Genomic DNA, 12,688 nt, shown 5'->3' on the forward strand with positions numbered 1-12,688 from the left:
GTCGCCTCAACCCTATTTTTTAGCCACTGGTGACAGTGGGCATTATCTCTCAATGTCACATCTTGAGAATGCAGCCTGGCAGGGGAGAGCATGACGCTGGCCTTATAAGTGCTCTAAAAGCTTACTTAATAACCACCGCAAGTAGATGTCTGAAAATCCAGCCGTTTTCCCTCGGGACTGGTCCTGCACTCTCCCACCCACCCGCCTAATGGGGACCCACTCTTGTCCCAGTTACAGGAGCCTCCAAGCCTGCTGGACCCCGAGACTGCTCAGAGCATTTCTCTGTCCCCCTAAACATCACTCTTTCTCCTCCTGCTTTACCACATCAGGGGGTACCCGGGAACACAGTAGTCTGCAGCTGGATTTATTTCCAGGTGGAGAAACTGAGTTCTAGAAAAAGCATGGTGGACACTGGGGGTTCTTAGTGTGATTGTTTGCTGTTTTGTTCTTTTGACCCCCCTTGGCCCTGATTTTCTTTTGAAAAGCCACCTTTCTACACGTTTCCAGTATTTATGGTTCTGGAGAGGTCCATCCCACTCTTAGGCTACAGAGGCCAGCAAGCAATCCAAGTCTGGCCAGTTCTCTTTCCTGTTTTCGGTAATTGGTTCAGGAGGTGGGTGTGTGACTCGAGCCAAGTCGAAGTGTCATTCTCAGGATTCGTGCTAGGAGCCTTAGGAAAGAGGTACTGTCTTTCTACTGTGCTTGAAAGCTGAGAGATTGTAAGCGTGAAACTTCCTGTGGCCATTCTGTCACCAGAAGGGGAGAACCTTCCGGAGCACTAAGCCAAGAGAGAAAGAGCAGAGGTGAAAGGTGGAGAGCCACAGTAAGCTGTATGACTCGGTAATCTGATGACTCCATTTAAGCCCCTAGCCCTAGCTGTGCCTGAAGTGAATTCTGCCTGAACTGTTCAGTTACGTTAGCCAACAAATTCGGTCAGCCATTTTGAACAAGGCTGCTGGCTCTCCTTGAAGAGCCTTTCCTGAAGATGCTTCGGAACTTTGAGCCTACTCTTAATGGAGAGCCACCTGTTCTTAATGATATGCTAATGTCCAGGAATGGATGGATTCATCCTTCTTTTCCCAGCGATTAAGGCACAGCATAGAAATGCAGCTTTTATGAACACTGGTAGCATTTCCAACCCGTCTTAATCAATGTCCTTAATCTCTTCTTTCCCAAACATGACAAGGTAATGATGAAGTAGCAACGTTTACAGGTGGCTTACCCGTGTGAGGACTGACAGATAATGAAGGTCCAAATGTGACAAACAGCAACATAGGACCTAGCGGACGTACAAAACTGTGCCCGGTCCCCACACGGTGACGGTGGACACATTACACAGCAGCCAAGTGTGAGCAGTTATTCTCCAGAATAATTTTAGTCTTTCTTTAATTTGAAAGATGGAAGAAAGAGGAAAAATAAATCTACAAAATGAAAGAAAGGGTAAAATGTCCCTGGTCAATGAGGGCCAGGGAAAAAGACTTCCCAAGGCAATGGTATTTCTATTCCATAGACCTGAAGACTAAGTCTCCCAGTTAACAGGACCTGAACAAAAATCATGAGCTTTGAAATCTGACTAACTTGCTAACCTGTATGTCAATCCCAAGGTTTATAATGTACTAGTTTGTGAAATCTCAGGGGAGCTTTTTTTTGCCTTGATTTCCTCCCCTGGAAATGAGAATGATCCTTCCTATCTCGTACGGCTGTTGAGAATATTCAATGAAATTATAAATCTAAGTACTAGTCTATACACATAGTAAACGCTCGATAATTGGCAGCCATTATTAGTATAATTATTAGTAACAGTAATTGTAATAATGATAATCACCGAGGTGATAGAAGTTTGCTCACTTCTATTTAAATCTCGGGTGGCCTCCCGGCCTATAAGGCAGCACTAAGAATAATTACCATAGATAGGCCTGGGCATGCCAGGTTCAGGGGAATGAGGAGCTGTAAGAAGGACACTTCGGTCAATTTTGTTGAGGCCAATACAGAGGCCTCGACTAAGCCAAATTTCTCCAACACTTACAGGATTTTGTACACTAATCTCTGCTTCTTTTCAATTCAGTCCCATTGAAGATAATGCTTCCGGATCTCTTTCAACAGTTGAATTATGTAAACTTTGTCAAAGCCAGCACATCCTACTTACCCGTTCAGCCTCCCCAAACGGTGTCCAAAACGCCATGTTAACTTTGCAAAGGAGTCATTTTCAAAGGGTCTGCTAGAATAATACCCCACCTGGAAAATGTGGCATGAAATGGAAAGAAACCCGGAGATAAAAACTGGAGGAAAAAAGTCACCATCATCACCGTACCGAAAATAAAGTCATGTCGGCGAGTGTAACCGTAACATTCACGTGCGCACGGTTACGGTTCCTTCCGACCCGGACGCCTGAGTTTTAAGTAGTTTTACGGTGCCGGATCCTCTTGAAGCCCAACCCTGGATCCTATGACAGGCAAAGGGGGAACAGAGAGCGGGTCACGGTTCCCATCTTACTTAGGAGCTGAGGTGGGTATCTCTTCTTGCTGTTGTGTGGAGGGCTCTCTGCCCTGACTCCAATCCCCATCTCCTCCCCTCAGGGATGTCCTACAGTAATCAGCCTACCCCTACCCAGGGGAACCCATTCAGAGATGGGTGTGTGAAAAACTTCTGGTCAACAAGACTCAGGTTCAGGATTCTGTGGAACCTCTGGGCGAGAGAAACCCACCTGTCTCCACGGGGCCTGAAAGGAGGCTGTGCTCCCGTCGCTGCAAAGTCCTGCGTCTCCCGCTCATGGACCGTGAGCCTGATGCCAACACTCGCAGGAAGCAGAGCCAAGAAACCGGGAGAAACTGAGTCCCGAAAATCCTCTGTGAGCCTGAATCCCGCTGTGCCTTAACGTGCCCCCTGGAGGTGCCAGTTTCTGTAAGCCGGGGGATTCTTTTTTTGTGTCGGCCAGTTTAGGCTAGGATGTTGCAATTTGCAAATTAATGTGACCGACTGATGTAGAGATTCAGCATCAAAAACAAACCAAATCGAATGCCTAAGTTTAAATTAGGTGTCAGCAAATCAGGAAAATTTCTATGATCACAGCTGAGATGAAGACCGAGGACAACAGCCTGTTGAACCTAGAAATTTCTGATCCATAGCCTCACAATTCGCCTTGAGATAAAATAATTAAACAAATAAAACAGCGGACTTACGCTGTGTGGCCATGGCTGCCCCGTTGGAGAGTTTCAACGGAGAAACTAGGGGAGGTATGCGGATCTAAGATCGTGGCTCTGGCCAGAAAACGGATCAGGGCTGTGAAATCTTCAGGAAATTAACTGAGGAGTCAGACGTTTTACATCTGTCCTGGTCAAGAAAAGCAGTGGGGTAACTTGCTAAATGTTGAATAGGGATGCTGACAACAACTGCATTATTTAGGGCTTCTGTGACTTCAAACAAGAGGCTTTCCCAAACTTGGGAAGGTGCCTCCAGGGCCAGGAATAAACGGGTGTGACTTTTATAACGCGCAAGCAGAAAGAACTCAGACAAACGAGGAATTGTAGTTTTATGAAATGGGGACTGTACAAAACAGATGCATTAGGAATTTGGAACCAGCTTAAGACAGTACATTGTTTGTTCAATTCCTGGTAGAGATCCTGCCCCCTAGATTATTTTTAATCGTATATGGCAACTTCTTTGCCAAAAAAGGAGCTTTGATGCAACTCTGCAGTGAAAATCACTTAAAGCAAGTGGAGTTCAGAAGAATCTTGGAACTCAGAAGCTTCCCTCCCAAACCGCAGTTAGTCCAATGCCCATTCTTGGTAGGGTGGGGTATCGGGTAATGGCAGCCCGAGAGCTGGGACCGTGTCGGGGGCAAGAGCCAAAATGTGTCTTTACGTGGAGAACTTTGCATTAGGACTCCGCCGTTCTTCTGATTCATGCATCCACGGAGTCTCTGGCACTCTTTAATTCTCTTTCAACTGGGTAAACATCAGGAACTATTCAAAAAACAGGACAGGATTAACTCGGCCCGGTACACATTCAAATACCAAAGCTTGAGTCCCTTGGGCAAGACATTTGCCAACTGCAGGAAGGCGAGTGCTCTACCTGGGGAGCCAAAGGAATCTTTCCACACCTTAGTTCCTCCCCACGATGTGACTCATCTGGGTACCACTCGCTAAGCTGCGCTTAGAGCAGAAAAACACGTCCGGTACACTGAATCCTCGTTGAATGTGGCAAATGGGAGAAGGAGTCTGGCTCTGTGACGAGAAACACCATATCCAAAATGAAGTGGGCCGATCAGCCAAAGGCAGAGAGAATCGGCCCTACCTGGGAGACAGCAGCTGCCTAGTAAGGCTATGGTGAGTGAGTGAAGAAAAGCATAAGCAGATGAATAAATGAATGAGTGGATCACTAGACTGACCGCTTGGTTGTGCCACTTAAAAGGAAACCTGCACGAGAATAGCCAGCAGGTGTTCGGAAGTGGAACACGATCCACTTCCGATTTGGTCGGCGGGACAAATACTTACTGCTCCATCCACGCTGCATGAGATGATGTGGGACTCCCTAAGGAGGACAGAATATAAAAGACGTATCAACGTGGCTTCTGCTCAAAATGCACGCCATCCGCTTGAGAAAAGACACACGTTATGAAAATGAGAACTGACCGTGTACGTGAGTTGTCTTTGTGAAATAAGGGCACAGGGCAAAAAAGCTTACGAGCATTTATACAGGTTCTGGGGGCTGAAGGTCAGAGCAGGCTTTCACGTAGAGACAGCATCGGTGCGGGTAGAATTTGTCTCTGTGGATACAAGCAGGAGCACGTATGGTATGAATGCAATCAGGCAACATACTCGGAACCAACCTGACACCTAAATATCCCTAGTCTGTTCACATTTCTCATCCTCTTGGCCATGCTCTGGATTCCTGCTATCGTCTCTTGTCTGAATTGCAGCCTCCAGTTGGGTTTCCAGTCTCTTTATCTTGCTCTCTTCTGATCTACTATCCTCGAGGAAGCTAGAATGATCTTTTTAAAAGGGAAACCTTGGGCCACCTGGGTGGCTCAGTCGGTTAAGCATCTGACTTTGGCTCAGGTCATGATCTCGCGCCCCGTGTCAGACTCTGTGAGGACAGCTTGCTCAGAGCCTGGGGCCTGCTTCGGATTCTGTGTCTCCCTTTCTCTCTGCCCCTCCCTCCCCCCTCAAAAATAAATAAACATTAAAAAAAATTTTTTGTAAATAAAAGGTAAATCTTAATGGTTCTCTCACCACCACCACCCCTGCTTAAAACCTACCATGGTTCCTCACTGACCTTAGGGCAAAGTCTAACCCACTAGGGTTTCAAGTCCAACAGGATCTGGTCCCTGCTTTCTGCCTCCAGCCTTCACCTTCCCAGTCCCTGCCCAACCCCTCCCTGCCCTCCATCTACAGAGCACTTCTCAGTTCCCAAGTGCACTCTGCAGTCTTGCCTCTAGGCTTTATACATGGCATTCCACCCACCAAGAAAACCTTTCCTATCTTTCATCTGGGCAACTCCAATTCGTAGTCGGGTTTCAGCCTCGACATCATTTCCTCTGCAAAGCGTCTCTTGGCCTCAGAATCTGGGTCACATGTCCTGCCTACATCCTCATAGCACCTTTGCCTCTCACTGAATCAATGAATATCAGACAAATTGGGGTGGGATTGAGGGGTAGGTGGGCCTTGAATGATAGGCCAAAGACTCTGAAGTTTACCTGGAGAGCGCCTACCTATTAAACAATTTTGAACCCAAAGTGTGACAGACCAAGAGATGATGCCACTGATATTCCAAAGGGAAAAATAGATATAAGTGACTTATAGCAAAGGAAGACTGGCAAATGAAAGAAGAGAAGTCAAAGACTTTCTTTCACAAAGAGAAAGCGTCTCCGAGAAGGAAGCATGAGACCAAGGCTACAGTCTAGGGACGCTTCTTACAGAATTTAAGATTGGCTTCAACCCAAAGCTGGTCTTCAGCCAAGCAACACCATCCTCCCTTACTGCCACGTCATGAGCCCTGGCACACGCCTCACACCGCATGGAGAAAAAGAGGGACACGGAGTGTCAAGGACCGTTTGCAAAAAACCCTCTCCACCTGAGGTGAGCCCCGTTTCTTTGACTGGGGACACAGAAAGATAAAGTAGGGTAGAGGAGAGCCGAGTAGAGGAGATGGACCCTGTCCAGCTTGAGTCCATTCAAAGTGGTCCCAGCAAACAGACATGGTGGCCCTCAATCTACCACAACGGCAAAGCTGAGCTGGTTCTTCTTAACAAGACTTGAAGAAGAGAAAGGGAAAATAAAAATGGCACCATTGTTCTATTATTATGTGTGTGGTGAGTGCCATGTAGGCAGTGGATGGACAAAAAGCCCAGCCAGTTCGCAAGTACTGGAAAGGTCAAAACAGCCCGACCGGCTACCCTGAGTTGTCTTAGAATACGCTGGCCCGGGTGATTCCTGAGCCTCACTCCTGAGCATTCAGAGTCAAATATTGTTTGGATTATAATATTAAACTAGGACTAACATGACCCACACTGTTAAGATTATTAAAAGAGTGGAATATTGCACAACTGAACATTTTTCTCAGTCTTCAGAGCCTGAGGGTCATAATTTGTAGGGATCGCTGTGCTGGCGTGGGTACTGATTATTTACTAAGTGCTGACAGCTTCTTCAGTTCTGCACAAGATGGAAAAGAAGTCCCAGTGTCTCCTAAGGGAATGGGAATATAAGTTAGGCAGGCAAAGAATCCAACATAACATAGACGAGGTGTGGCCGGAAAGTAATCACAGAGGATTTTTTTTTTTTTTAAACAAACCAACAAACGCCAGAGCTAACTGTCCAAGAGAACCTTTCTACACATCTGTCACCTTGGGGCATGGTACAATTAGTTCAAAGACAGGTCTGTTGCTCAAACATTTTTGGCAGTCATCCTCAGACATTGAGACGCAGTGTGGTGTAGAAAAAGAGGCATAAACTTTAAATTCTGACCATGACCAGCTGCACCATCACAGGCAAGTTTCTCAACCTATAAACTCCTCAGCTTCTTCCTCTTGTGAAATGGAGCTAAGACACCACGCCACAGTTTTTCGAGGACCCGTGAGATAACGCGAAGGGTACCGGTCTTAGAGCGCTCGCCACCAGAGGCAACCATTACTTGTTGTGTCCTTTAAATCCGTCTGGTCTGGTTGATCACAGCGTTTGTTTGATCAGCAGCAGAATTACTCAGCTTGATTACTTCCTCAGTCAACCGACTTAGCTCCTGTGTTAGCTTCCTGGGACTGTCGTACAAAGTACCACACGCCGAGTGGGTTAAACAACAGAAATGTTTTCTCTCCTAGTTGTGGAGTCTAGAAGTCCAAAATCAAGGTCGTGGCAGGGCCGTGTCACTCTCTATAGTGTCTAGTCTTCCTTTCCTCTTCCTAGCTCTGGTGGTCCCTAGCAATCCTTGACATTTCTTGGCTTGTAGACACAGCACTTTGACCTTGTCCATCACACAGCATTCTCCCCGTATGTCTCTGTCTCTATGTCTCTTCTTTTCTCTCCTCTTTCTAAGGATACCAGTTATATAGGATATAGGATCCACCCTAAACTTGCCCTCATAATATGTCCGCATGTTCTTAGCTTCCAGGTGGATGTGAATTTGGGGGGTTCACTCTTCAACCGAGAACAGTCCCCAAAATCACAGTACAAAAAACCCAAAGATCTGTACGTTCTTGAGGACATTCCAAGTAATCTGACGCGGGTTTTATAAAAGGTAGCAAAAAAGAGGAGTTCCGGATGCATTACAGACAGTGGCAGCTGGCAGCTTTGTTGGAAAATACGGCTTGGCCACAACTGTGATTGATTTGAAGTCATCACATCTGACTCTGTGTATGTATCCTTATGATTTAAAAGTTTTACTGAAACCCACCCTCCCGTCCCTCCGTTAATGTAGAATGGAGGGTGTGCTCGTGCGTGCTTATGCTGATCACGTGACACTCATCACGTGGCACTAGAAGAGCTACTCCTTCAAAGAGTAATCATCATCATCATCACCATCATCATGAAAGTGGCATTCTTCCTCTAAATTGGATCTGGCCAAAAATAGATTCAAGCTGAACTACTCCCTTTCCAACCCCAGTCTCCAAGCTCTGTGTAGTTATACAGTTTGCACTTGTAGAAATAGCATAAATTTCTATAGATAGGCAGCACTTAGCTTCTTTTGAGGCAAACAGAAAGCCAAAGATGTTCTCCAGCCCCAGGTGAAACTCTTCCGTGGCACAAAGCAGATTCTGGAGGGAGACAGGTACTAGAAGACAGAGATGACCACAGAGCTTGGATTTTCAAAATGGTGGGGAATTTCCCTGTAGCCAGTGCAGCCAAATTAGCTCCTAACAAAGAAAACTAAGGACTTTGGGACTTGAGGCAGGCTCCAGGAGGCATGGGTCCTGAGACTCTTCTGAAAAAGAAAGCCAACAGAAAGTTAGCACCAGCATAAATGCGGAGTAGTCCCCCTCAAGGAAGAACCAGAGAACCCCCCTGTAGAGAGTCAGGAAGCACACCGGGATTGGAGGAGAGTTTTCAACCATCTGGTGTGCTGTTAGCCTGTGGTCTAGACCAAGCTCTGAGCTTCAAAGGACTGGGCTGCATGGAGGTGAGCAGACACGATGATCCCACACTAAGATCTCCGCGTCTACTGTTTATGGCCATGTCTCTGTGCCATTATCAGAAGGCATAGATCTCAAAAGAAAGGAAGTCCTCATCTGCCCCTGGGTGGCCAAAAGTGTTATAATAATTGTCCAGATCAGCACATTTCCTGGCTTCCCCATGCTAAAATCTAGAGTTCAAGGAGACTTGTCAGAGGTCCTGGTGAAGCAGATAGGTATTCTCAGGGCAGCCACAAGGGACTATGGGACATAATCAGGCCAGCCAAGTCCCAGCTTGCAGGAAAGCATCAACCGAGGACAGGCTGATATTCATGTTGGGGAATGTCCTGCTCGACCTTTGAGCCTTGCCATTTTAGCTATGGAATATTATAGAAACCTTTTCAACGCTTCTCTTCTTTTTTAAAAAAATGTTTATTTATTTTGAGGGCAGGGTAGGGGGAGAATCCCAAGCAGACTCCGTGCTGTCAGCATGGAGCCCCACTTGGGGCTCGAACTCACAAACCATGAGATCATGACCTATGCCAAAATCAAGAGTCAGGTGCTCAACCGACTGAGCCATCCAGGTGCCCCTCAACTCTTCTCTCCTTTTTTTTTTTTTTTTAGCATGTATGTATTTTTGAGAGAGACAGAGATAGAGCACGAACAGGGCAGGGGCAGAGAGAGAGGGAGGCACAGAATATGAAGCAGAGTCCAGGCTCTGAGCTGTCCGCACAGAGCCCAACGTGGGGCTCAAACCCACAAACTGCCAAGATCATGACCTGAGCCAAAATCGGACGCTCAACCGACTGAGCCACCCAGGAGCCCCTCAACTCTTCTCTCCTAATAAAGCATTCCTTTGATTCATGCTAGCCAGAGTTATTTATGAGTTGAAGAGTTGAAATCGGCCTCCCACGCAAGCAAGGGAACTATTGTCTCAACTTGCTGGCGGGAGCCCAAAGAAGTGTGTCACTCTCATAAAGTTCCCTGATGCCCTTCTGTCATAATGATCTGTGACCCCAGGCTCACTCTTAAAGAACTTATCTAAAGGAACTTAATCTGGGAAGCAAGGAGAAGTTTTAAAAACTGTAATGCCCGCAAGGAGCGTGGCAAGACTGAGGAGTCTAAATTCGAACGCCTGCAGAGGCCAAGCAGGCAACCTCAATACGAGGAGTGGAGCCAGTTCACGAGAGCAGTGGGCACGGAGGGAACACCACGTCCAGGGACAGCAGGGCTCCCAGCTAGCCTGTTGGTGTCATACAGGAATATAGGCCCACAGCTGGTAAGTTTTTAAGAGAAATGTGGCATCCCCCAAACCCAGATGTGATCTGTCCATTTTGAACAGCCTTATTGCAATGTAACTGGCAGACGATACATGGCACAGATTCAAAATGTGCAATTTAGGAGGTTTATATACACGTTCACTTATAAACCAGAACTATAATCAAGATAATGAACACATCCACCACTCCCGAGAGTTCTTTTGTATCCCTTTATAATCCAGCCTTCTCACCCTCATCCCCATTCTGGGACAACCACAAATCTGCTTTCTGTTCCTTCAGATTCATTGGCATTTTCTAGAATTTTCCGCAAATGGAATCGTATAGTATGTACTTTTTTGGGTCAGGTTTTTTGCATCCGGCATAATAATTTTGAGACTCCTTCATGGCATGTGGATCAATAGCTCATTCCCTCTTACAGGCGGATAGTATTCTATTATATGCAAACGCCATAATTTGTTTATCCATTCATCTGTTGATGGATATTGGGGTTGTTTCTAGTTTGGGGTTGAGGCTACTAGCACAAAGTTGCTTTCATATTTTTGTGTAAGTCTTTGGACATATGCTTTTGTTTCTCTTGGATGAACACCTAGGAGCAGAACAGCTAGGTCATACAGAACAGCTAGGTCATACTATTTGTGTTAACACTTTGTACAGTCAGCCTTCTTAGTTTTAATCGTTTTTGTAGATGTGCGTATCTCACCGTGGTTTTAACTTGCATTCCCCTAAAGACCAGTTCAGTTGGGCATCTTTCTATGCGTTTATTTGCCGTCCTTACATCTTCTTTGGTGAACTATTTAAATCTTCTGCCTATTTTTATGGGGTTATTTTTGTATTGTTGAGTGCTGAGGGTTCTTTATTAATCTGTATATACGTCCTTCATCAGATTTGTGATTTTCAAATACTTCTTCTGGCCTGTGACTCGTCTTTCATTGTTCTAAGAGTGCCTTTCAAAACCGTGAGTTTTCAATTTTGCTAAAGTCCAGCTTTTTTTTTTTTTTCTTTCATGGGTCACCATTTTGGTGTTCCATCTGAAGAAAGTTCTGCCGACCCCGAGACTGCAAAGATATCCTCCTCTATTTTCTGGTCTCCCCACCCCTTTCAGAAGGTGGAGCTGATTATTTTATTATTTTTGTTTTGTTTTCTTTTATTTACTTACTGTTATTTTGTATTATTTATTATTTTATGATTTATGATTTGTTATTAAGTTCTATGAAAGCTCTGTGTAGGTCAAATGAGACACATTTAGGGCTCCAGGTAGCCCGGGAGCCACCTGTTAACAGTTTTTTACTTGCCGCATGGCCCTTCCTGTCCCTAATTTTGTATCATGCAAGGCCGAGAAGGCCCTGGCTTCACTTTCCCATAACACAGCATCGTTCACCAGCAACTCTGATGAATCTTGCTCAGAATCATCTTTTCCTTACACAGAAGATCAATGCCTTAAAAAAAAAAAAAAAGACATATTGGGACGTCTGAATGCTTTTATTGAGTACTGAGAAGAGATGATGGCTTGGCTCTCCTGAGCTGGGGCCTGCTTGGAGCTCTGGCCGTCCGAGACTGACTTCCACTGGCACAGTGTGTTAGCCGTCTGTCACGTTGGCCAACATGGTGGGCGTGATGGGGCCAAGAGGATGGGGCGGAGGGACACCAGACTCTTCTGTTTAAATATTGCCTTCAGGTAAGTAGGGTCAGTGCCAGTTGGGGCCTTTTATTCTTCAGCGCTATCTCAGAACTCAAAGATAGGATTTCAAAAGCACCCGACTAATTATACATCCTTCCCTTCACACTGACTCTCCGGCGTGGTGTTTTTAATATACTGGGAGAGATAAAATTCTGGCCCTGGGCAGATGTTAAAAGCATTTTTTTGTTGTCAACAGAGTAACAGTATTCTTAGCCCCCTCTGGCATCGTTCTGGAAATCCACACATGACGCAGGAAATTAGTTGTCTCATGTCCAAACACCATTCACAAGAACGGTTTTCAAAAATGGTAACCAGATACTTGTAAAATGCCCGGTGCCGTTCAGAATACATGGTGTGTACGAAGAGTGTAGAAGCTTGAGAATGTCACCTCCTCTGCCAGGGCAACGTGTAGTGCTCTCGGAGCAGCAGGTGGCTTATCCTTCCTCTGAAGCCATTTCCCTGCTACTGTGTTCATTTCACAAAAAAGTACAGAAAATCCGGAGGACTAACAAGAGGTGAGATGTCCCCAAACTTGCAGCGAGTCGACAATGAAGTCCCGAGGAACCCTCACCACTGGGTTTCCTAATTGCTTATTCCGTCTTCTGACTTTGCCCAATATCCCATCAGGGCAAGGACCAGGTTTTGCTCGCTCACCTCCGCAGTATCTGCCTGACCCACCTCATACAGAGGAAGCATTCAATACACGTTTCTTGAAAAGAAAGCAAAGAGGAAGGAAGAGGGAAAGAGGTTAGTTAGAATAGTGATTACATGATTAAAAGCGGAGATTTTGGAGTCAGACTGGATTCCAGATCCCAACCCTGTGACTCATTGGCTTTTCACTCAATAGAGAAAAGATAACTATCTGCCTTGAAGAGTGGTAAGAGCTATGGGATTATTTCGCCAAGGGTTTAGCCGAGTGCTCAGCACACGGTAGGTGTTGAGTGCACGTTATTCTATAGTATTCCATTTAGTAGTATGTAATTATAGGTTATAGTATTATAGAGCTCAGCCGGACTCATCATAAATCTGATGGACACTTTGCAATTGTTTGGGTAACAGTTGCCGCGGTCCTTGCTGGAGGAAACTGGCGTGGAAATTACCTTCTGCTATCACTCGAGATAAGTTGTGGAT

At 45.8% G+C, this 12,688-nt stretch overlaps 1 long non-coding RNA gene across 2 annotated transcripts; it reads right to left on the bottom strand.

The window, feature by feature from the left end:
* Nucleotides 1-3,044: 3,044 nt before the first annotated feature.
* LOC106980985 (uncharacterized) lies at nt 3,045-11,357 on the bottom strand. 2 transcript variants are annotated; one of them, XR_008292224.1, is made up of 4 exons: nt 7,129-11,357; nt 4,684-4,765; nt 4,494-4,593; nt 3,045-3,962 (listed from the first exon to the last, which is right to left on the bottom strand). It is a non-coding gene; the product is annotated as an uncharacterized LOC106980985 (long non-coding RNA). The 2 variants fall into 2 exon arrangements; XR_008292223.1 differs by having other exon boundaries at nt 3,424-3,944.
* Between the last annotated feature and the right edge of the window lie 1,331 nt (nt 11,358-12,688).

The sequence above is a fragment of the Acinonyx jubatus genome, chromosome D2, assembly GCF_027475565.1.
Source record: "Acinonyx jubatus isolate Ajub_Pintada_27869175 chromosome D2, VMU_Ajub_asm_v1.0, whole genome shotgun sequence".
NCBI lineage: Eukaryota > Metazoa > Chordata > Mammalia > Carnivora > Felidae > Acinonyx > Acinonyx jubatus.